The sequence below is a fragment of the Balaenoptera physalus genome (genome assembly GCF_965194825.1).
Source record: "Balaenoptera physalus genome assembly, chromosome: 10".
Classification (NCBI taxonomy): domain Eukaryota; kingdom Metazoa; phylum Chordata; class Mammalia; order Artiodactyla; family Balaenopteridae; genus Balaenoptera; species Balaenoptera physalus.
This window is the reverse complement of record NC_138889.1, coordinates 85,923,976-85,948,648: the sequence shown is the minus strand read 5'-3', so window position 1 is coordinate 85,948,648 and position 24,673 is coordinate 85,923,976. Positions and strand designations below refer to the sequence as shown.

The following is a 24,673-nucleotide window of genomic DNA, read 5'->3' as shown; positions in this document are numbered from 1 at the left end:
TTACTGATATGTGTAATCTAAAAAACGAGCAGACTAACTCATAGATACAGAGGACAGATTGCTGGTTATTGGAGGCAGGTGGGGGGCATTGGATGAAATGGGTGAAGGTGGTTAAAAAAAAAAAAAAAAGGGAAATGTTTAAAGATGAGAATCACAGGTAATTGGACTGGTAGTATTCTCATATTTTTTTCTCCTCCCCATTTCAAGCTGTTGGTAAAATCTTGAGGCCCCCTTTCCCCAAGGGAAGTTTGCTGCTTGCTGGAAAGCTGAAGCTGCTTACAGTCAAGAACACGTTCTGTCTCACATAAAAGCCTAAAATCATGGAGGAGCCAATGTTAAGTGTTCCAGGGAGAATGGGAGAGAAGAGTGCCTTTGAAGAACATGAAAAGGTAAAGACCGAGCTTTTCTCTCCCGAACTGCAGAGGGAGGCTGCAGTGACCCCATACCCTCTGCCTGGCATCACCCAGAATGGTAACAAAAGCTCAGAGAGAAGCTGCTGGATTTTGTTCCTGGAGACACCGGGCACTGAGGTTCCGAGGTCTGGAAAAATCTTCCTGTCTCGTGGTTGCTACAGAAGTAGTTACATGGCTTCAAGGAACAATGGGGGTGTTGTCCATGCTGACCCAGGTGGTGTGGGGTGACTGTGTCCTTCCCCTGCGTTCCAGGCACCACAGAAGCCTCTCAGATTCTTTTAAAATCCAAAGGGCCAATCTGATTTCCTGCCAATCAGAGGTAAGAGGATTGGGGATCAAATTTGCGTTGATCTAAAGACACTACACAGGTATGATATATTTTTTTGCAAACCTAAGTTTGTGGAATATGAGTCACAGGCCTGCACTATGACTTAAAGAAATAATTAGAAAACTAGCAAAAATTTATCTATGCGCATTTTCATCATGCAGTTAGTTATCTGAAATATTATAAAAGGATTGTGATACAACCATAAAGTAAACTACTATTAAATATCATGTGCAAAACATTTTTTGATGACATGAAAAGTTATTCTTAATATTTTGTTTAGGGCAAAAACCTCAAAATAGCATAAACCATCTGATCTCAACTTTGTTTAAAAATAGTACATGTTTATGGGCTTGAAAATGCTGGAAAGATAAAATAAAATCTTAATAATGGTTAATTCTGGGTAGTAAGATTAAGTGATTTTTCTTTTCATTTTTGTGGCTTTCTGAATTTTCCAAAATTTTGACGGTAAAAATGCACATGTTTTTTTAACATCAGGAAATGTTTAAAAGTTATTTTTGAAAATCACTTTGAGTCTTAAAATTCAAAAACCTCTCACTTTAGGTGCCACGAATACTCAAATCCCCATGTCATAGTTCAGGCTAAATCTCAATTTATCTGCCATTTTGCTTTTTTTTCCTAAGTCCTTAGCTAACAAGCTTTTAAAAACTACACTTTTGTGACTGACTCAAAATTTTCACCAACTGCTGCAGCCTCGTGTCTGCTCTCCCTCAGATTAGTAAATCCTGCCTCTAGACAATCATCCACATGGCTGTTGTGTGAGCTTCTGAAAGCGTAGGGCACTCAGGGCTGAGAAGTTCAAGTCTGGGTTCAAATCTCAGTTCTACACTGTCTGGCTGTGTCTTCACGAAACTTCAGCTTCCTCATCTGTCACATGGGGTGATAGCAGTACCTATCTCCAGGTTTGTTATAGGAATTACTACTCTATGAAACACTTAGCACAGCTATGTTACTTCCACTCTCTTAGCTCTAAATGGCTCCTTAGACCTGTCTCTTTTTTTTTTTTTTTCTTGTGTAAAACATTGCTTAACCTTGAATCAGGGAAATGTAAATTAAAAACAGAATGAGATAACCTTACACACCCAGCAGATTGGTAAATATGTATTTTTAAAAATCTGACGATTCAACATGTTGAAAAGGACATGGAGCAATAAAAACTCTAATAAATTCCTAGTTGTTGTAAATTGATACAACTACTTTGGAAAACAGGTTGGCATCATCTCATATCAAAGATATGCAGCCTGATTTGCCATCAATTCTACTTCTAATTATATGTTCTAGAGAAACGTGTGTACCTGTGAATCAGAGAAATGTTGAGAATGTTTATAGCAGCACCATTTTGATGAAATTGTATCCCCCCACCCCATTTCATATGTTGAAGACTTGACCTTCAATGTGACTATATTTGGAGATAAAATGGGAGGTAATTAAGATTAAATGAGGTCACAAATGTGGGGCTTAATCCCATAGGGCTGGTGCCCTTATAAAAAGAGGAAGAGACACTAGAACTGTCTCTTTCCAGGCTCAGAGGAAAGCCTATAGGTTAAATTAGTCAGGGTTCTCCAGAGAAACAGAACCAAAAGGAGACATGTATATGACTATTGTTCAGAAAGGCAAGAAAATTAATTACCATAAAAGACAAGATAGTTATTTATCTCTAGAGAGGCAGAAGGGGTATTGTGTTAAAGAAGGAAGACACAGGGGTCTTCTGGGTTGCTGGCATATCCTATGTATTGACTTTGGAAGTACCTATACAAGAGTTCATTTTATAATCATTTATTACACTGACATTTATGATTTATGCACATTTCTGTATGAGTTTTATATTTCATATTTAAAACATTTAAAATGTATTTAGGGGAAGGCTGGGACTACGGCACCCTGAATGTGTCCCAGCTGTTCGCTAATCTCAGTTCCTATCTAATAGCTATCCTCCTCCCCCAAGTCCATCTAGCAGGCAGGGCCTGTATGGTAGGAGTGTGGCTTTGGGCTCTGTAGATACAGACAGAGGATGTTGGAGCCAGAGTTTTTCTTCCAGCCGTGGGCAGAGCCTGGAACTGTGGAGAAGTCTGGAGCAAACATCAGCACATCCATAATCCTGGAGAGAACATAGCTGTTAGAAATCTATGGCACTCCAAGAGGAAGAGTAGTGTCATCCCCCAAAGTATTCCAGGGAGAATTTCCTTTTCCTCTTCTCTGGGAGCTTCAACTGGTTACTGACACCTGCCAGATGGTACTTGACTAGCCCTACAGGCAGAGACATCTTTGTGATTCACCACCCACAGAAATGAGTACCCCATGAGTTCAGCCTGAGCCCTCTGAATAGGCAAAGAAAAACTATAATTTCTGTAAAGCGTCCTAATGTCCAGAGAGAGGAAGAACACTCAGAACATCCAGAAAATGTGGTCCTTAGCTAAATAGAGCTGTTAAATAGAAGGCAATTACTAAAATAATACAACTAAAATAATGCAAGCACTTAGAAGATTCAATTTCAGCCTGAAAGGAAACCGTGGACCTAGAAATCATGATTTTTGAACTAAAAATTTAATTTATAAATTGAATGAGAGAATTAATTGGTATTCCAGCATATCAAGTGGAATATGTATCCTGAAACATTGCAAAACTGCAAATGAAAGCAATTGTGAGGAAAAAGGTCAAAGACTTGGAACATGCTAAGCATAAATAATAGAAGATGTAGAAGGAGAAAATAAAACAGAAGAGAGGCATAGATTTAAAGTACCCATGCTAAAGAAAGCTTGAGTCTGATGAGTAGAAGTCCTCACTGAGTTCCAAGTATTATTTGAGAAGAAATAACAACTATTTGCAAAGGAAAACACCTACTCGGGCATTGGGATAACATCTACAGATGATTGAGAGAGAAGGATTTACAATCATTCAACCACTAGGAGGTTGGGAAAATGTTCAGGTACAAGAAAGAGTTCAAAAAATTTAGTGCCCTTATGCCCCTTTTGAGGAAATGACTTTCATCAAAACATAAATAAATGAGTCAGAACAGAGAACTCAAGATAGGATAAGACAAAGAGGAGGAAAAACAATAAACCTTGCAAAATATGCAGCCAAAATTTGAGAGCATAGATATACGAGCAATACAAGGATTCTTAAAATATAAGAGCTATATTTCAAGAGAAGACATAATAATGGATTGGAACTAAAAGTTTTGAACCGTCTTAGCAAAACCTGAGTTGTCAAGGTGGTAGAAATGAGAAAGAATAAGAGACAGCAGACAAACTGTGAGAAAATAGATCTTCTTGAGTTGGGATGGAGGTTGGGAGGGGAGTGTTAGTATTTTGGTTTCATATAATAATAGAGAAGTATTAACAGAAAAGTAGGAGTTTCAGGAAAGAGAAATTCACCACTAATGAAATGGAAAATGCATTAGCCATACTAAGTCAATGGATGCAGGTAAGGTACAGTGGTTGGAGTAGTTTGCTTGATCAAATCTCAGAAAAAAGGGCACATGGATTTGGTCAATCATCAGCTGATTTTGTTTCTATCTTTACAATGGTTTGAAATACAAAGAACAATAAAATTTAAAAAACTAAATGGAGGCAAAAAATTAATTAATAGAAAAATATGTACCATAAACTTTGCATTTTAGAATTGAGCAAAAATTTTGGCTCTGAACTTTCTAACTTTCTCTTTTTGGCACTAATTTTCCCAGATATTTTCTTTTTTGACAGTCCATGTAGTTTTGTAAATTGCCTTAAATAAGTTTTATAACAAGATATAGTATACATTTTGAAAAGTCTTTGATAATAAGATGTAATATACTTTTTTTAAAAAAAGAGCCTACATACAAAAATATTTTAGAGAAAAATATGACAAAAAACACACACAAAAAGAATCAAAAGAAGCTTGAGAGTAAAGGAATGGCAAAGAGATAATAGTCAAAGGCAAATAATACGAAAAAAAGAGTGACTAGTGAAATCAGATAATGAATTTAGTTTAAAAATGCTAGGCAGAATAAGATATACCTGTCATAAGCCTTCATGCATCAAAATGCATAACAACTGAATATAAAGCAAAAATGCACAGAAAAGCAATTAAAATTTAATTAAAACACAAATATAGTGGTACCCTTTAATTTGCCTATTTCAGAATTAGACAATTGTGTTAGACCAAAAATGAGAACATACAAAAAAGAGCTGAATAATACAATTTTATAACTTTTAAATGGAAAAATACATTGTATATGTATATCCATAGAATGTTTATAAGAATTAATTACATTCTTAGCTAAAGAAACTGTATAGGGCATGCTCCATGATTAAAATATAATAAAGTTGGGAATAAGTAATTTTTTAAATAGATTGAAAGAATAATTAATAAAAGACCTTGGATCAAAAAAGAAATCAAATCTGAAATTACAGATGGTCTGGGAGGGAGTGCAAGTGAAAATATTTCATCCAAAATGAAAGGATCATAATAAAGGTTGTATTTAGAGGAAAATGTATGGCTTTCAATGTCTTCATCATTAAAGAAGAAAGACTAAAAAGGGAAAAAGGAGAGAAAAGGAACTGAATACTTACAAAGAATTTTTAAACTCATTATTAGAAAAAATTAAGCAATAAAATCTATCAAAAAACAGTAATTGAAAATTAATAAAGACAAAAGCTAAAATTGATTAAGTGAAGACAAAAACAAAGAACATAGATATTCAAAAGCTGATTCTTTGATAAGATCTATTTAAAAAAAAAAATCCAGAAAGCCCAATTAAAAAAAAAAAAAGCAAACATATACAAGATTAGAAATGAGATGGAAGACACAATCATAGATGCAAAAGAAATCAAGAGAATGCTCAGAAAGGCACTTGCAATCCTGGCAACAAACCAGAGGAAAGGGGTGATTTCTTTGTAAAATGTAAGTCCTTAGCCCAATGCTTTACATATGAGTTTAATAATGTCATCTATCATTATTACTGTTACTAGCACATCACATTCAAATATTTCTATCAGTTCATTATAAGATAAAGGTCAAACTTGCCTCTCTGAGAAAAATCTCCAGAAACTATCAAAGATAAGCATCATCCTCATTATTAATAAACATTTATGAAGCACACATCATGTCCAAGACCTGTGGCCTTTCAGTGAAATATGAGCGATGACCTCTACCTGCCAAGAACTTAAAATCTTTTAGGAGCTGATGTGTACATATGAGTAACTATTTCAGACTCTGGGGAAGAAGAGGCAAATAGGCAGTTGAGATAATATTCAATACCTGTTATGGGAGAACAGGGGAGGGATAGATCCCTTTTGGTAGGTTGATGGCAGAAGGACTTCATGGAGGTGGGATTCAAGTTGAACCCTGAAGGGTGCACTGGTTAAAAATAGATTTCTAAGAGGAAGAGGGAGTGGAGGCGGGAGAGAAAATGAGAAAGTCAAAGTCTGTAAATGGCCAGTTTGGTCAGAAGAAGGGAGTATATTTCATAGGAAGCCAAGAGGTGAGGAAGATAAGGGTATGTCAGAGCAGATGATGGAGAGCTCTGAATTCAAATCTACAGAGTCTGGAATTTCTCCCATTGGCAGTACATTCGTTCTTTGGAGAGTCTTGAGCAGGTCATGACATAATAAACAGTAGTTGAGGGGAAGGCTCTATTGGCAGCAATATGCTTGGTGGACTTGGAGGGGAGTAGACTTGGCCAGGGCAGCCCACAACACCCTGGTGAAATCCAGAAATGTCATCAGCCCCATTCTGCAGATGGAAAAACACAAAATGACTGATTCTGAACCCAACAGAATAAGAAGCTGTGTAGGGCAGTAAAAAAGATGCCTGCAGCAAGACTAGTGTTGTATCTCCTTAGCTGCATGGCTGCACTTTGCCAGCTCTGCACTGTCTTACCTTTGATGTTAGAGCGACTCTCCTAATTTGGGGTAATACTTCTCAGCTCCTCCAGAGATGGCAGCCTGGGAGAGAGAAACTCTTTGTCATTGCCAGGTACACATTAATTTATACACCACGAAGGGTGCAAATTTTCCAAAGGAGTCTAGCTTGGGGTTTGATCCTCCACAAAGTGTAGAGTTCTCTCCCCCATCCACACCCCTCCTCTGTGGTCTGTATCTTCTCCAGGAACACAGAGAGTTAACCTTTGCAATCAGATTTGCTCTGTGCAACATGAAGTGTCACCCAGGAAAGCAGGGTACAGGCGTCTGTGAAATGTATGAAAAGAAGTCCAGGAATTCAGTTAATTAACCACATCAGTTTCTTAACGTGATCAATTTTAATTAAACTGAATTTTAATAGAGATCTGTGTAGTCTGTAGAGACCAGTTGCTAATTCTACAAAGCATGTGCTGCTTTTCAGTTCAGATTTGCTCCCATCTAATTAATATGGATAGAGCATTAAGCCTTTTTGGACTCTGGTGGTTTTCATTTCATGACTATTAATGATTTTAATGAACTGGACTAATTCAGTAGTTTTCATCCCAGTGTTTCAGGGCTTTGTTCATCACAAATTTCAGGTTTATAATTGGTTTCCAGGTCTTAACAGTGGTCATTGATCAGCTTCAGCAGTTCCTTTTACAACTTGGAAGGCGCTGGAGACTCAGTTAACCCCTTGTGGCCCGGAGCTGAGACGAACAGTGCAGCACTTCAGAACAGAAGCCTGGGAATTAACTACCAAGCTAACATAGCTACAGGGGCAGGGGAGGACTTAAAATTCATATGGCAATGTTAACACAGGACAGAACAGGAAAGGTCACCCCAGCAATACGGAGGCTTTAAATTAAAAAAAAAAAAAAAAAGACTGGTGATGAGCTTTATTTTTCAGCTTTAATTTTCCTTACTCCAAGTGAGAAATACATTATGAAATGAGCTTTCTTATTTTGGCAAACCAGACTTTCTAAACACCCATTGGCCCCTGCCAACCCCTAGCAGGCCTCTTTATCAATTCTCAAACAGCTAGGACTGAGGAATAGGGAAATGGAGAACGGGAAACAGCCGATGAAAAACAGAAACAGGGAGGCTGGGCTGAGGGGAGACATGGCTCGTGAAAACTAACACAGATAAAGAAATGAACACATTGGTGAATATGCACCGTGCCTTCTCTGGATCCAACTTCACCATCCCAGCATCGCTCATGGTCCTCGATTGCCCTGAAAACAAACAATAGTATTTCAGCCCCCCATTTAAAACAAAAAATCAAAAATTTAAAAATATTCCATAGCCAGGGTGACTGTTAGATCTCTTCATTGCTATTGCTTCTGAAAAGTGACAGGCAGGATGGACATGAAAAGAATCCAGGTCATACCACCTATATAAAGCGAGGTAGAAGAAGGCAGATTCTCTGATATGGGCAACTGTGTCTTTAATTATCCAAGAAAGATCAATATAAACATTCAAACCCTAGTCCCAGCTTTCAGAAATGTAGTTCATAATCACTGCAACCTATCGGAAAGCTTGTTTTTGTAGGCCTACCTAGAAAATTTCCTCCTAGCCCCTTACTTATGTTCTAAAGAACATACCAATCTTCGCAGAAGTGCAGGCTGGAAATTCTCAAATGTTCCAGGGACTTGTTTCTGAAGTCATTCTGCCACAGGCTGAGTTAATTTGGATTCCAAATCCAGTTGGAATCTCTTCAGCAATTTGATTTGTAAAAAGATATTTCTCATCCAGTAAGGTTCTTAACAAGACAGCAATTTTTATATATCATCTCTGATCCAAAGAACAACTGAAACTGAGGTCATCAGTGATGTAGCAGTTAAAATGACCCAAGAGAAAAAAATTTATAAAATTGAGAAATTTTATTTATTTTATATTTTACTCACTCCTGTTTCATCAGTGGTACTGGTTTCTTTGATAACATTGGCTGATAGATTATGTCTCTGATCAGTTAAATTCATTTTCCTCATATAGGCTAATATGTTTAAACAAGCTGCCAGTCATAATAAAGTTGTCTCCACATCTTTAATTCCTGTTCATCTCTAAATCCTTTTCAGTCTTGCTTCTGTGCCACAGAGCTGCTGAAATGCTCTGTAATCTATAAAATGGTGATAATAATGGCTTTCTTGTAGGGTCGTTGTGTAGATTAGCACACTTAGCAAGGTGCCTTAATAAATTACGGCTGTTATTACCGCCCAAGTCACCAGTGACCTTCTGATAGACAAATGGCTTAAGTCCTCATCTGCTGAGCTGTCTGAAGCATTTGACACCATCCACCACGCTGCCTGAAATTCTTCCAAGAAACCATTCGTTCATAGTTCGTTCTTTCAGCAATTACATATGGAACATCTCTTATGCATAGGGTAGTGTTCTAGGCTCTGGGGATCCCGTGGTGAGCAAGGCAGAAAGTCTTTGTCCTCTTGGAGTTTTTATGTTTTTCTATTGGGGACAATAGACATATATGAATAAAAAATAATAGCTAACATTTATTGAGCCATTAAATTTCACCAGACAACATTCTAAGCTTTTTGCATATTTTAATTCATTTAACTCATTTAACTCATAGGACAGGGGTATTATCATTATCCTCATTTTACAGAGGAGGCCATCAAGTCATGGAGAAGTTAAGTATCTTGGCCAAGGTCACACATTTATAAGTGATGGAGCGAGGGTTTCAACCAAAGCAGCCGGCTCCAGATTCCAGGCTCTTAAACCCAATGCTCTACTAAAAAATAGAAAACAGTGATACCACACAAAGAAAGTGACTTTAGATGCTGGGGAGGGGTGTTCAGGGAAGCCCTCTTTGAGGAGGTGATATTTGAGCAGAAACTCGAATACTGCAAGCCAGGAAGAGAGCCCTCACTGGAAACTGAACCCTGCCTGAACCACGATCTTGAACTTCCCAGCCTCCACAGCTGTGAGAAAATTAATTTCTGTTGTTTAAGCCACCCAGTCTATGGTATTTATTTTGGCAGCCTAAAAAGACTAAGGCACCAAGTAAAATCTAGAAGCCTAGAAAGATAACGTTTCTGAAACATTCAATGAAATAAGGCCAGAAATTCACTAGAATGTTCTAAGATGAACCTTGACAAGAAGTGTTGAAATTGGTTGAAAACAGTGCGGAAAAGGAAAGCAAATATAGACAGCTCTTTCAAGAAGTTTTGCTACCTAGAGAAGCAGAGAAATGAGTGATAGATGGAGAGAGCCATCACATCAGAGGAGAACGTTTAAGATGGGAGATATTACAGAATGCTTGTATGCTGATGGGATGATCTAGTAGACAGAGAAAAACACATGAGACGTGATAGAGGAGAGATAATTGCAGGAACAAAGTCATTGAATAGGGGAGAGGGAATGAGGTCCAATGCACATGTAGAAGGATTGTCCTTAAATAGGTGCAGGGGCAGTTCACCCACTGTAACAGAAAGGGAGGCTGTGTCCATGGATATATGCACAAGGAAAGGCAGGGTCCACAGGTACATGTATCAGAAGAGAGGCAAGGTCCAGGGGTACATGGGCTGGTAGGACAGAAGACTTGACAATGGAAAAAAGAGGCAGTTTTCAGTTTCTTTCTCTGTAAGCATAAACAATGTCTCATTCATATGCAGATACTGTTATTATTATCTTCCCCCTTATATAGATGAGGAAACTGAGTCCCAGGGAGAACAAGTAACTGGCCCAGGTAGTTCACCCAGCTAATGGGTGGCAAGACTAGGATTTAAACTAAAACTGCCTCTTCCAAGTGCCATTTTTTTTCTTGAGTGAAATAAAAAGGCACCATCATTAGCTGAAAGTGAAAAGGAAGAAACAATTTTGGAGTTTTGAAAATAGAGCACAAGGTGAGATAATCATCTTAGAGAATAGAAAAGCAAATTAATTAATAGACTGTAATAAGATTTCCAGACTGTGCTGAAAGTTTTCTTGAGATTTGAGTCGTCAGTTTAAAAGGAAACTAGTCTGTATAGTTTTTGATTTTGTTCTGTGTTGTTTTATTTTGTCTACAGCTCTATTTAGCTGCTAAAACATAAGGGTAAATTTTAAATAGGGCTTGCAATTTGCCAGGAGTAAGTATTCATTAATTAAGATTTTAATGTTTAGAGTATGGGGTATTTGACACTCAAACTTTTAGAAGTGGTGAAATTATTAATACTTTCAAGTCCTAGGATCAGACCATGGAAGGTGTTGAGAGGTTTACAGATGAAAGTTTGTAGGATGTAATGAGGTCAAGGAAATGAGAGGCAGGGTGTAAATATTGAAATTTCCAGGGATAATGGCACGAATAACAGTGGAGGGAAAGACAGTGAGCTGATTGCTAAAATCTTCAGTGATTGAGAGTAGTGTTTAGGGGATAGGTGGCTGAAACAGGGAGAAGGAAAAAATGGTGTGGTCCAAAGATGGTGTGGTGGGAGGGTGAAGGGAGGGACAAGGGTCCAGAAATAGAAATAAAGAACAAGAAAGACACCAATTCCCAGCTGTATCCAAAGGTAGTCCCTTTCAACTATTTTAGATGAATTTTTTTGGCATTTTACTTTACATTTCTAAAAAATATACATACACTGCCACTCCTCCACTTTCCACTATTAAGCATTATTTATTGACTTTGTGCTTTGAAAGAAAAGGATTAGTTGTCTTTTGTGTACACACACACACACACACACACACCCTGAAACCATTCTGATTATTTATATAAATTCTATGTTTTTCTTTCTGAAAACTTATTAAAAAAAAAAAACAAACTTTGGTCCCTAGTGTTTGAAATTCATTACTCTGGGTACTTGGTGGACTCTTTCCATTTGACTCATACTCGTTGGATTCGGGAAAATTTCTTGATTTATTTCTTTCAGGCTAGACTGTCCTCCATTTTCTATTCTTGCTCTCCTATTATTCAGATGTTGGGATGTTGTTTGGTCATCTCATTTTCTCATTTTTTTTCTCTCTTTAGTCCATTCCATTTTTTAATCCTTTTTTGCCCTAGGGGTTTCAACAGTTCTGGAGGAAGTTTTGAGTTAATTTCTTAGTTTCGGTTTCCCTTGCAACACGTGAAAAATAAATTCAGACCTTTTAAAGTCTTTTAAAGTAGGATCAGTGGTTCCATTTCTTAAAGAGTACACCCTCTACTCTCCTCCATCTACATTCTTGGATAATCACAAGCTTCTTATGGCTTCCCAGAATAAGGGATCCAAGTTTATCTAGTTCCTCTTCCATAGGCAGGACAGTGTTTTGAAGTTCTTGGATTTATAGACTCCATAATCTTTTGGACCCAAAGGTGGGTCTTATCCCCTACATGGGCTTTAAAACATCCACTCCCAGATCATAGGTGCAATATCTCATCTGATACCCATGCAGTGCCAGGCCCTTCTTACCACTCTGGCTCTGATTTCCTGCCCAATTTCTGGCAACTGGGCTTTATTTTAAATTCAGCTATGCAGCCCCCTCAAAAAGGTAGTTTTGTTATAATATTTTATTCAGGATTCCATGAGTCTGTGGTGGGAGAAAACAGGGACAATTCTGATGTTTCCATTGCCCTTGTCTTCACAGAGTGCCAACACTACCTCCTTCAGTACCTCCCCTGTGACATGTGCTGCCTAAATACCAGCAAGCTTCTACCTGTTCTCCTTGCTACAGGTCACTGCTTCCTTCTTCCTTCTACTTTCAGAGTTACTGGCCTAAAAAACAATCTGATTTTGTCATTCTAATCCTCTTAAAAGCCTTTCTTAGTTCACTATAACTCTCAAGATCAAGGTTACTAGGCAGGTCAGAGTCAAGGTTCTTCAAAACTTGATCCCAATTGTTATGAACTGAATTATATCCTCCCCAAATTCATATATTGAAGTCCTAACCCCCAGTACCTTAGAGTGTGATTATATTTGGAGATAGGGCCTTTAAAGATAATTAAGATTAAATGAGGTCATACGAGTAGGCTCTAATCCAATATGACTCTTGGCATTATAAGAAAGAGAAAGAGATACCAGGGCTATTAAAGCACAGAGTGAAAGGTCATGTGAAGATACAGCGAGAAGATGGCCAACTGCCAGCCAAGGAGAAAGGCCTCAGGAGAAACCAAATCTGCCAATACCTTCTCTTGGTCTTCCAGACTCCAGAACTGTGAGAAATGAAGTTCTGTTGTTTCAATCTCCCAGTCTGTGGTGTTTTGTTGTTGTAGCCCAAGCTGACCAATAGACCCATCTGTCTTCATAGTCTTATATCCCAGTACTTCCCATCTCTGTATTCCAGGCATGGTAAACTACTAATCATTCCTCACCTGGGCAAATTGTCTTTCACAGCTGTAAAGCCCCAAAAATACTGCCCTTGTCAGATCTGAGAGGCTGAATAAGGGCTTCCAAAGATATCCAGGTCCTAATCCCTGGAATCTGTAAATATTAACTTACAGGGCAAAAGGGACTTGCATCTGTGATTAAGTATCTTGAGTTGGAGAAATCATCCTAGGTGATTCACAAAGGCCCTAAATGTAATCACAAGGGTCTTTATAAGAAGGAGGCAGGGAAAAGATGAAATAGGAGAGGTGATGGCTGAAGCAAGAGGTTGGAGTGATTTGAGGAAGAGGTCACAAGCCAAGGAGTGTGGAAAGCCTCAGGAATGTAGACAAGGCAAGGGAATTGTTTTTCCACTTAAAGCCTCTAGAAGAAACCAGCCCTCCTGACACCTTGACTTTAGCCCAGCAGACTGATTCAGAACTTCTGCCCTCCAGAACTCAAGAGAATACATTTTTGTTGTTTTAAACCACTAAGATTGTGGTAATTTGTTACAGTAGCCATAGGAAACTAAGACAGCAGGGAATTTTCTAGCCATCTTTCAGGAGCCAGATTTCCTACCATCTCCTTTGTGAAGCTTTCCATCATTCTCTTTGTAGGATCATGTTTTCTTATTGTTATCCTGAAAAAAATCTGCCCTACTCTAGTATTTATCTTACCATGCTGGATTTTTTTAACTTTTTATTTTCTAACAATTATCTTACAGGAAGTTGTAAAAATAGAGCATGTACCTTTCTCTCAACTTCCCCCAACACTGACAACTCACATGGCTGTAGTACAATAACAAAACCTGGAAATTGATATTTCTACAATACTGTTAATTAGACTACACACCTTCTTCAGTTTTCATCAACTATGTTTGGTTTTGATTATTTTTTATGCTAGATTGTGAGCTCTTCGAAGTCAGGGACCATGTATCTGATTCATCTTTATATTCTTAATGCCTAAGGAATACTAGGAGCTCAATAATTGTTTTTGGAATGAATGAGATGAAATAAGAAGAGAGGAGAGAGGCAAGAGAGGAGATAAGATTAAATAAATTTGGGTTTGTTTTCTCATATTATTTAAACAATTACAGGTGTATCTTTGAGTTGAGGAAAGGATGTAAATGAAACAATAGGCTTTAATTACATTAAAACTTTAGTGAAATTTAAATTCTATACTCTGACTTCTGACTCTATATCTTTACATTTCAAAAACTTAAGAACACATACAATTTCACTACACATGCTACACATCAGTTAACCTTTTCTTTCAAACAACCATTTAGCTGTTCAGATGTTGAGAACTCTTATTCTATCTGGTATTTTGGTTAGGATTTTCCAAAAGGAATAGCTAAAAAAATAATAAAAGCTTTGTCTAGTACATATTTTTCTTGCTGAGTTTCATACCCACAAAAAATTCCACATTCATGAAAAGTTTTCTTAATGAGAAAGAGGGCTTATTGATGAAACTTGGTCAGTGCATGCTCTTCTATGGCCACAGTTGGAAAGTGAAAATTTTCTTTTTTTTTTTCTTGAACTACTTTTTTTATTAGACTAATAGTGGACTATAACACTTTAGTCTTTTTCTGTCTCTCTGATACACATCAATGGCATGCTGACTATTTGGCTGGGGTGCATTCTTCCCCATAAACAGGTCTCAGAAGGCCGTCAGGACAAAGCCACAACTCAAGTCAATAGGATGCATTTCTGAGGCCCTCCAGTTTCTGTTACAAACTGGAAAGTGAAACATTTCTATTTGGCAATTTAAAGTCAATTATATGTTTTATTTCTCAGTGAAGCTACTTTTGTGCATTTTAAATGATGAATAAGTCATTCCATGAGGCAGAAGAGTTCAGGGACAGGTCACCAAAGGTCAGGTTATCTGATCTTTGGAGGGGCACCAGCAAAGAGAGGTTAAGCATCGAATCTGTCTTCCAGCCATAGTTGACCTTGTTCTATAGATCAACTCAGGGGACTCTTGGAAGAAAGACGAGAGGGGTGACATCCATAATTTGCTTACTATGCACTAGTTACTTTAAACACATTATCTCTTTTAATCCTTCCCATAACCTTGCATTTTGGTCTTATTAGCCCCAATTTTATAGATAAAGAAGCTGAAGCTCAGATGATGCAATCTGTCCAAGTCAAAAATCTATTAAGCAACAGAGTTCAAATCTATCCTGGTTTGACCTTTAACCCCATACTCTTTCTTCTAGAATTAATGAATTTCTGCAAAAGCAGCAGTTTTCTACTTTCACAGCATATTAGAATCACCTGGTTAACTTCCCAAACTACCAAAGACCAGGCCACTAGGGGTGGGACCCAGGCTTGGCTGTACTTTGGCTGTACTTTTTAAAGCTCTCCAGGGGATTCCAGTATGCAGGAGAGTTTGAGAATGATGGAGACACATCAAAATAGGCTGCATAGAAGGCTGCCCAGAGAGTCTGATTTAAGAAGCATGAAAGGACTCCATGCCTAATAACATCTCCCAAAGTGACCATCTATCATGCCTAATATTCCTATCATCTACATCATTTCTTTGGGTAAAGATATCTATTCTCCAGAAGGCCACTGTTAAAATGCAAATCAGTCACCTAAGAGGAGAAATGCATTAATATATTTTTGTCCAAGCCTAGTTTACATGGTTCGGTCTTGGTCAACATTTTTAATCACCACCTTGGAGAAAGTCACACAAGGCTTTCTCATTAAATTTGCAACAGACACAGACCTGGAAGAGCTCATTTGTTAGAATTTGAGATCAGAAATTTTCCACTCTGTCCCATTCCCCCACAAATTCTACAGATGCTGAAACACTGGACTCAGATGTAGAATTAAAGTCCTGAATGCAGGTGCAAAATACAAATGGCACAAAAACCTGATTTCAAAATAACCCAGGTGGAAAAGATTCTTTTTTTTTTTTTAATTTTATTTATTTTTGGCTGCATTTTGGGTCTTTGTTGCTGCTGCACGCGGGCTTTCTCTAGTTGCGGCAAGCAGGGGATACTCTTCGTTGTGGTATGCGGGCTTCTCACTGCAGTGGCTTCTTGTTGCAGAGCACGGGCTCTAGGCACGTGGGCTTCAGTAGTTGTGGCACACGGACTTAGTTGCTCCGCAACATGTGGGATCTTCCCGGACCAGGGATCTAACCCACGTCCCCTGCACTGGCAGGCAGATTCTTAACCACTGTGTCACCACGGAAGTCCCAAGATTCTTAAATATACTTTAAGCTGTATATGGACCAACTATGACCCAGATGATAAAAATGCTGATGAAATATTAGAATGGAATAAATAGAATAAAATAAATAGAAGTAACACATTCAAGTAGACTATTTAAAAATATTAGGCAATTTATATTTCCCAGGAAACTGAAAAACTAGATAGTGTCCAGATGAGGGGTGGCGATTAGGACATGGAAGGACTTGGAAACCACATCAACTAAGGAAAAAGGGCAAGTTAGATGTCACTTTCTCTGTTGGACCTTCCCATATACCTAACTAGAATTATTCCTCCTTATAGATGTGTCATTCTTTGTTCGTACATTTTTATCTCTTATAACATTAGAGGATAGTTAGTTGTGAGTATGTTTTCTCCATGAAAGACTGTGATGCCCTTGAGGCCAGTGACTAAGTCTCATTCTTCTTCGTTTCCCAGCCCCTCTCTAATAGCAAATATTATTAAATCACTCTTAAGACAGTCTTTGCTAACTGGTTGTATTTTCTTGAAATTTTCTAATTCAGTTTGCCAAGAGCAATAAATTGCTTGGCAGGAGTTATATAACAACATTTTAGAGATGGGAATATCTGATTTGGGTGGCAGGTTAGACTAGATCGTCTTGTTTCAACTGAAGATTCCATGATGCACAGATTCCTATAATTCATGATGGGTTTAACAGCTGGTAAGCAGAGAGTACAATCTTGAAGCAATGGGAGCAAAGGAGGTATATTTTACTGGACTAGGTAGATGTTTAGCAACCATTTTATAATGCTGATAGAGTCTGTGGATCAGGAATTCAGAAAAGACACAGTGGTGATGACTCTCCTCTATTCCTTGGTGTCTGGGATTTCAGTCGGGGAGCAAGAAGAGGTAAGGTTGAGAGATCAGCTTCTGAGATGGCTTCTTCAGGCATGTACATGGAACCTGGGAAGGAACCTCTAAAGGACAGGATGAGATAGGACCGTTCACAAGGATGCCTATGTGTGGTCTAGCCAACACGGAAGTCACAGAGTACTTGGATATTTTAGATGGTGTTTCAGGGCTTTAAGCAAGTGTTCCTGGATCACAAGGCAGAAGTTGAATGGCCATTTATGACTTCTGCTGTAATCTGTTGGTTGAAGCAGTTACAAATCTGCCCAAATTTAAAGAGAGGGGTCATAGACCTCACTTCTCAATAGGAGTGGGGTCAAAGGATTCATAACCATCTTTTAAAAACTATCACAGTAACACTCTTCTTTTTTTTTTTTTGAGACATCAATGAGTTACTGGACAGGGGGATCTTACACAAAGGTCCTGGAGCGGCACCACACCATGTGGGCAGATGGCAGGCATGACACAGCAGCAGTCTTTGCTCCTCAGGGGAGAAGGAGACTACCAGTTATAGGTGGAATTGACGTCCACTGGGCTTATCAGTTGCCAGAAACATATAATTAAGCCCTATAATTAAGATGACGGGATAATCATGTGAGTGAATCAGGGACTGGTCAAGCAGGGGATGTACCGAGAAGAGAACAGCCATCTTGAGTGGCCTGACCACACACTCCACCCCTACATACCCTGCACGACCCTCACAATCTTGGTCTGCCCCTCTTCTGCGATATCCCTGGGGTCAGGTATATAGCGGTGCACCAAACACCACAAATGCAATACAAACAACAGCTAAAAGAGTATCAAGAGCCCAAGACGTGGGCACACTTTGGAGCCAGGTGCTTATCAATTTTTCATGGAAGTCCAGAGGACAACAATGGCATCTCGCTGTAGACCCAGCGATCAAACTCATTTCGCAGTGAGGCCACTGTTTTTGCTCAGTCTGCAAACAGATTCCCTCCGCTCAGACTAGGGATGAAATGCAAGATGTTTAACAGGCACAGTACAGGGAAGACCATGACCATTTAACAAAATACAAGCAGTAGCAACATTCTGGGATAATAACCACCCCTGCCTGTGGTTTGTCCTGTGCTGCAGTACCAAACCGCCTGTCCATCCTCAGTCCCCACAGCCGGTGCCAAATACTGAAAAGGTGGTATAACAATAGACCAACAAAGTTAATGTAATTTTCTCCAGTAGGGGGCCCATATTAATTACCGTAGTAGTCTTAGGTGGTTCCGAGTAGAAGATGGGTGAAATCTGTAAGGCCCTTTCTAATCCTATTCCCCACGGGGTAGCAAACCCAAACCACCAGAGACTTAACCTGTCACACAGGGCCACTTTATAATGTGTTCCCCTTGGGGTAGATCCTGTGGCAAGGGCAAAAACGAGCTATTGTCCCAACTGATAGATGGCAACGGAAAGTTGAACTTGGATTGTGTTGACTACTTTCCTCTGGGTTAACATGGTACAAGCACTGGGACACTGCTCCTGGGATGTGTCCACATGTTGAGAGAGTGGGTTTCCCATCTCAACTGTTGTTTAAGTAGTCCATTCACCCTTTCAAGTAGCCCAGCAGCAGTGGGGTTGTAAGGCAGGTGGAAAAGCCAGTGTATATCATTTTTATCAGACCATTTCTGGACTTCATGGCAGATTAAGCAGATTCCTTGGTCACTATTGATGTCCTTGGGAGTCCTGCACGTCACACACCTATTCTAGACCCCAAATAGTGGTTTTTTGTGTTGCGCAATGACTCGGGTAGGTCTTTTGTAATGTCTTCCACCTGTTGTAAGGCACTGTAGACTGCATATAGTTGTTGTTCCATCACACTAGTAAAATCTCTGAGGATGACACTTCAGGAGCACAGACAAACTAGAGGTGGACAGAAGTCTGGAAAACTATAATCCAACCTTGAGCCAGTTCAGTGCCTGTTGGATTAAAGTTATCTGCTACTTCTCCATCTGCTTACCAAAGGATAAGATAAACTCTTTGTGGAAGGATATAGCATCAAGAGCTTCTAATGCTTATCATAAAAAAATGTCTGTCCATTGGTAAAATATTACCAGGTATGACAAGAAAAAGAACCAAGAGAAAAACTGACAATAGAAACAGACCTGCAGATGATCCACTTTTCAGTGTTATTAGAAATGAACTTTAACATAGCTGTAATTAATATATTCAAGGTAATAGGTGTCAAGATGGATAAATTCACTAGATACCTGGAATTTATTTTAAAAACAAAATATAAATTAAAGAATTAAAATGTAGTAGCAGAAATTAAGACCTCAATAGAATGGTTTATTATCAGATTAGACATAGAAGGAAAGTTGATTAACAAATTGGAAGACCAATTGCTAGAAAATATTGAGGGTGAAGCCCAGAGAGCTAAAAGGATAGAAAGTAGAAAAGAGCATAAAGACATATGGGACATGGTAAGAAGAAAGGAGAAATAGAAAATGAAAGAAAAAGTATTTGAAGGGTTAAAAGTAAACATTTTCCAAGACTAATAAAAGATGTTGGCCACAAGAAGCCTTATGAAACCCAAGAAGCATATTTGGACAAACAAACAGAAAATCTTTCACCCAAGCTCAGAATATAAAGTTTCTGAAAAAACAAAGCGGAAATCTAGAAAGCAGTCAAAAATTAAATATATAAATGTATATATATATTCTTAAAGGTTATATATGTAAAATAATATATTTATGTTAATTATGTATTATCATATAATACATTTATTATAGCATAATTTGTAATAACATAAAATAGTTACATTAAAACTTACAGGTTACTCCTCAACAGATACGATGAAAGTCAGAAGACGGTGGGAAAATATCTTTAAAGTACTGAAAGAAAAATGCCAACACGTAATTTTATTTTATTTATTTATTTATTTTTATTTATGGCTGTGTTGGGTCTTCGTCTCTGTGCGAGGGCTTTCTCTAGTTGCGGCAAGTGGGGGCCACTCTTCATCGCGGTGCGCGGGCCTCTCACCATCGCGGCCTCTCTTGTTGCGGATCACAGGCTCCAGACGCGCAGGCTCAGTAATTGTGGCTCACGGGCCCAGGTGCTCCGCGGCATGTGGTATCTTCCCAGACCAGGGCTCGAACCCATGTCCCCTGCATTGTCAGGCAGACTCCCAACCACTGCGCCACCAGGGAAGCCCCCAACACGTAATTTTATATTCAGTAAAAATATTCTTTAAAACTGAAGAAAAATAAGGATGTTTCTGGACAAACAAAAATTGAGTGAATTCATTCACTAGGAGACCTACACTAAAAGAAATACCAAAGTGCAGATGAAAAATGATCCCAGGGACTTCTCTGACAGTGCAGTGGTCAAGAATCCGCCTGCCAATGCAAGGGACACGGGTTCGAGCCCTGGTCTGGGAAGATCCCACATGCCGCGGAGCAACTAAGCCCGTGCGCCACAACTACTTAGCTCACATGCCTCAACTACTGAAGCCCGTGCACCTAGATCCCGTGCTCCGCAACAAGAGAAGCCACCACAATGAGAAACCCACACACCCCAACGAAGAGCAGCCCCCGCTCTCCACAACTAGAGAAAACCCGCGCGCAGCAAGGAAGACCCAACGCAGCCATTAATTAATTAATTAAAAAAAGAAATAAAAATGATCCCAGAAGGAAACATGAATATAGGAAGGAATGAAGAGCAAAATAAAGGTTAAATAGGTGAATAAATATAAGCAGATATCGAACATGCAAAAAAGTATGTGAGGTTTTATTCTATGTATGAATGAAAATGCATAATAACAATAACAGAAAAGTCAGAAGGAGTAAATGGAGTTAAAGTATTTTAAAGTCCTTGTGTTATCTGTGAAGTCCTGAAAGTACTTACATTAATTTGTAATAAATCAAAGCTGTACATTAGTAAAAGAATGTATAACTAAGCAGTTTATAGAGGAGGAGGACATAGACTACAAATATTGGATTTATTCAAAATAAGTCAAGAAATGAGAAGGAAAAGAAAATAAAGCAGGTGAGGAAAACAGAAAATAAGTGGATATGAACCCAAGAATAAATAGACATAGACCCAAGTTTTTAAAATACTCCAATTTAAAAATGAAAATTAATAAAACAATTGTATACTTCTTAGGCTTTAAATAAAAGGACATGGATAGCTTTAATGGGAATGATGGGAAAAGCTGTGCCATGCAAATCAGATAAAATAATAGCCCAAAAGTGTTTAGAGACCATTTGTTCTCCAAGACGAGTCGTTCTTCCTCTTTAGGGACCATGATGCCGAGACCCAGAGTGGCAGCAAGTCATCTAGCATGAGGACTCCCAGGCTTCTGATGCCCAGTTCCGTCATTCTCATACAACACCATAAAATGCAAAGTGTTGTACTTTTCATAATTTCTCATTGATTCCCAAGTCAGAATGCCATGTTCCTCTGAGTAGAGCCCATTCATGATGAGCAGTGTTTGGGGAGAACAGAGCCCTAAGAATATATTTAGACAATGGTTTCCTCTGTGGAAGCTGTGAGAGACTTTTGATTTGTGTAGTATGATTTGTAATCTTTGCTGCCCAGCTCCGAGGATGGATGTGTGGGGAGTGAGAGATCCCTTCAAATGCTTCTTTTTTTTTCATTCCCTTTTCACTCTCTTCCCCATCAAAGATTTATGACTGGGGAAAAGATAAAAGAAAAACAAATGCAAACTCTAAGCCAAGAGAGTCTTCTTGACTATATTTCAGCTCTCCTAACAAATTGCCTGATCAAGTTCACCTGGCTCAGTCAACAAATCAGATGGGAAATTTTAACGATTGCCCACCAGGACATATTAAAGATAGATGATATTTATTGGTTAACATTATCATGTAGTAAAATTAGCTATGAATTATTGTGCAAAATGAAAATATTCAAATTAATTATAGCAGGTGAGGCATTAGTGTGGTTATCCATTTAAAACAATCACAGCAAAGCTACCTTATCTCTAAAGCCAAAAAGATAGCGGCATAACATTAAGCCCCTGCCTTGGTCTCTCTGCTTTTGACCTGTCTCACTGCTCTCATCTGCATTCCCTGACAGACCTGACTGGCAGCCTCAGGTTTGCCCCAGTTTCTGGGTTAATTGGAAATAGCGTAGGAAGCAAATATAGCCTGAGGTTTTAGAATAGGTTATATGGTCAACCAGGCTCACTAGCTGTCATGGTGGAGATAGCCCAAGATGTGTTTAAAGTCTCTGAGTTATAACATCCCCCCGGCCCCCCAACCAAGACTATAGATTTAGGCACTTAGTCTCTTTGGGCTGCTATAACAAAATACCACAGACTGGGTGACTTATAAACAATAGAAATTTCTTTCTCACTGTTCTGGAGGCTGGGAAGTCCAAGATCAAGGCACTAGCAGATTCAGTGTCTGATGAGGACCTGCTTCCTGGTTCCCAGATGGCCATGTTTGCACTGTGTTCTCACGTGGCAGAAGGAACCAGAGAGCTCTCTGAGGTCTCCTCCATAAAAGCACTAATCACATTCACCAGGGTTGCACCCTCGTGACCTAATCAACTCCCAAATGCTCTACCTCTAAATACTATCACATTGGGAGTTAGGATTTAACATATGAGTTTTGGGGGAACACAAACCTTCAGTCTATAGCAGGCACCTACCCTTTCCATAGGCTTCCCCATTAATATAATAGCTAACATTTTTTTAACACCTACTATATGCCCAGTACCTTAAATGCATTTCTTCTTTTAATCCTCATAACCATCTGTGGTAAGTACTGATGTTACTACCACTTTGCAGATGAGGATACTAATTTTTAAAAGGATTAAACAGTGCAGAAGCCAATCTCCTAATAAGTGGCAGAGATGGAATTTGAATTGGGCAATCTGTCTCCAGCACCCACATAGTTAAAACTATACTGCCTAGCACCCCGTCTGCCTCTGGGACTAGAACTCTGGTTTAAAGATTAATGATAGATGATATTTATTGGTTAACATTATCATGTAGTAAAATTAGCTATGAATTATTGTGCAAAATGAAGATACTCATTTTCTGACTAGATCTCTGAGACCCGGCTGAGCTCTTCCTTCTTAGAACCCCACCCTGAATTAGGAGTCTTTCTACATTAGTACAATCTCAAGAACCACGAAAGAATTCTACCTTCACTGGCAGTTACAACATTCTGCCTGAAATTTTCAACTCTGGACTCCCTCAAACAATCCCCTAACTGCTTCTAAGCTTACAGCATCTTTTGACACTGTGTTTAAAAAACTGTACAACCACTTGTGTGAGTACCAGTTGCCAAAGCTCAGTGTATTAGTCAGGGTTCTCCAGAGAAACAGAACCCTTAAGAGATTATCTAGCTATCTATCACTCTATCCATCTATCATCCCTCTCTCTCTCTCTCTCTCTCTCTCATGTATCTAGATATAATGAGATTTATTGTAAGAAATTGGTTCATGTGATCATGGAGACTGAGAAGTCCCATGATGTGCCGTCTGCAAGCTGGAGACCCAGAAAAGCTGGTAGTATAAAGTCCATTTGAGCTTGAAGGCTTGAGAACCAGGAAGTGTCAGTGGTGTAAGTCTCAGTCCAAAGGCACTAGAAGAACAATGTCTCAGCTCAGTCTGGCAGAAAGAGAGAATGAAACCTTCCTTTGTTCTTTTGTTCTATTCAGGCCCTCAGTGGGTTGGATGACGCCATGTCGGGAAGAGCAGTCTTCTTTACTCAGTCTACCAGTTCAAATGCTTTTTCCTGAAATGATCTCACAGACGCGCCCAGAAATAATATTTAACCATATATCTGGGCATCTCCTAACCCAGTCCTACCTGTCAGGTCCTGGAGCTTTTGCTAACCTCAATAGAGACTTTGGTTCTCCCAGCCCCTGCATGCCTAGCTCCTGAGTGTGCTCCTACTATCACAGTACATGGACGCATGTTTAACTGGAGCATATAATCATTTCGCAGTCAATGCCTAATAAGGCGCTCCCAAGAGGATCAGCCTGTCAGACCCATATTTCAGGCTGCCCTATGCTGCCAGGTAGAATTATGAACTGTTGCTGTTTTCTCTGGTTTTCAGTTAGTTATCTTTTGCCATTCTAAATCACTTAAGTGATTTGCAGATTTCATTTCTTCTTTTTTTTCTTAATGACATACTTCTCCCTTCCTTTTATTATTATTATTTTAAAATAAAACTCCTTAGACTTAGCAGGAAAGGCCACTTAAAATTAAAACCCCACAAAATAGAATAAATGAGAAGCATAGATTTCTTTCAGTGACCATTTTGTCATTCCCTATGCATTAAGCAACTGTGCATTAAGCTTAATAACTTTGGGCTAATGTTCAAAAGGGACAATGGATGCCTTGGAAGTGACACTGTGAATATTGAAGTCCAAAGGGTAAAGAGAATGTGATATCCTTCTCACGGCTGATGAGGAAGCAGCCTCATAAAAGGGAAATGAGGGTGTTAGTCTAGATGATCACCAGGGTCCCTTACAGTTATAAAACTCTAAATGGTCAGTGGGGACAGCCCAAATACAAATGGGTTAAAGGGTGAAGGTAATCATTAAGCACCATACTTGGCCCTAATAATTTATCTACCTCTTATTGATCTAAATGAATATATTGCTGTTAATATCCCAGAAATAATTTTCAGAGGGTCCCTTGAAACTCTATTATAGATTTCAGTACCATGGGTTATTTTCTGGCCAGTTACCCAT

General features: G+C 38.8%; 1 long non-coding RNA gene across 12 annotated transcripts in view; it reads left to right on the top strand.

Moving 5' to 3' along the window:
* Nucleotides 1-8,501, top strand: part of LOC309636534 — a 53,492-nt gene extending 44,991 nt beyond the window's left edge. For all 12 annotated transcript variants that reach the window (XR_014250050.1, XR_014250051.1, XR_014250052.1 and 9 more), the window contains one exon: nucleotides 208-8,501. This is a non-coding gene — a long non-coding RNA (uncharacterized lncRNA). The remainder of the gene's footprint in view (nucleotides 1-207) is intronic.
* The last annotated feature ends 16,172 nt before the right edge of the window (nucleotides 8,502-24,673 follow it).